Raw genomic sequence first — 1,048 nt, 5'->3', positions numbered from 1 at the left:
GAGCCTTCAGCCGCTTCACAAGAACCCAAGTATGATTCTTGTGAAGAGACTCAATTTCCTCTGTCATGACAGAAATCCATTTGGAAGCTTCTTTGTTGTTGATAGCTTTTTCATATGACTGTGGTTCACAATTACTAATATCAACAACCATATTTAGAGTGTATGACACCAAATCAGCATAGCCATACTCTTCTTGAGGTTTTATATGTCTCTTTTGCCTGTCCCTAGCCAACTGATAATATTGTAATTGGGAGATATCAGTATCAGTACATGCATCATGGACTTCTTCTTCTTGATCAAATGCCTTCTCTGCTAATAATGCACTTTCTTTTCTCTAGCCACCATAACTTATATCCTTTCACACCATGAGGATATCCAAGAAAAATGCATTTCAATACTCTTGCATCAAGTTTTCCTTCTTTGTTATGAGCATATGCAGGACAACCAAATATCCTCAATTTTTCATAATTTGCCGGAATACCCGACCACATCTCTTCTGGAGTTTTAAAACCAATGGTCGTTGATGGACATCAGTTGATCAAGTAACAAGTTGTACTGTCAGCTTCCGCACAAAATTCTTTTGGCAATCCAACAGTTGACAACATACATCTTGTCCTTTCAAGTAAGGTTCTGTTCATTCGTTCTGCAAGGCCATTTTGTTGTGAAGTGTACCTCACGGTATAATGTCTCACAATACTGTGATCCTTGCAAAAATTTCCGAATTCTCTACTGCAAAATTCTAGACCATTGTTAGTTCTAAGTCTCTTGATCTTTCTCCCGGTTTGCTTTTCGATCAAGGTTTTCCACTGTTTGAACTTGACAAATGCTTCACTTTTGTGTTTCAAAATGAAGATCCACACCTTCCTTGAATAGTCATCAACGAAAGTTAACATGTATTTGCTACCACCATGAGAAGGTACTTGGGAAGGACCCCACAAGTCAGAATGTACATAATCCAATGTGCCTCTTGTTTGATGAACTGCAGCATTGAATTTTATCCGACATTTCTTCCCGAAAACACAATGTTCACAAAAGTCTACCTTCCCGA

The sequence above is a fragment of the Lupinus angustifolius genome, chromosome LG10, assembly GCF_001865875.1.
Source record: "Lupinus angustifolius cultivar Tanjil chromosome LG10, LupAngTanjil_v1.0, whole genome shotgun sequence".
NCBI lineage: Eukaryota > Viridiplantae > Streptophyta > Magnoliopsida > Fabales > Fabaceae > Lupinus > Lupinus angustifolius.
This window is presented reverse-complemented; position numbering follows the sequence as displayed.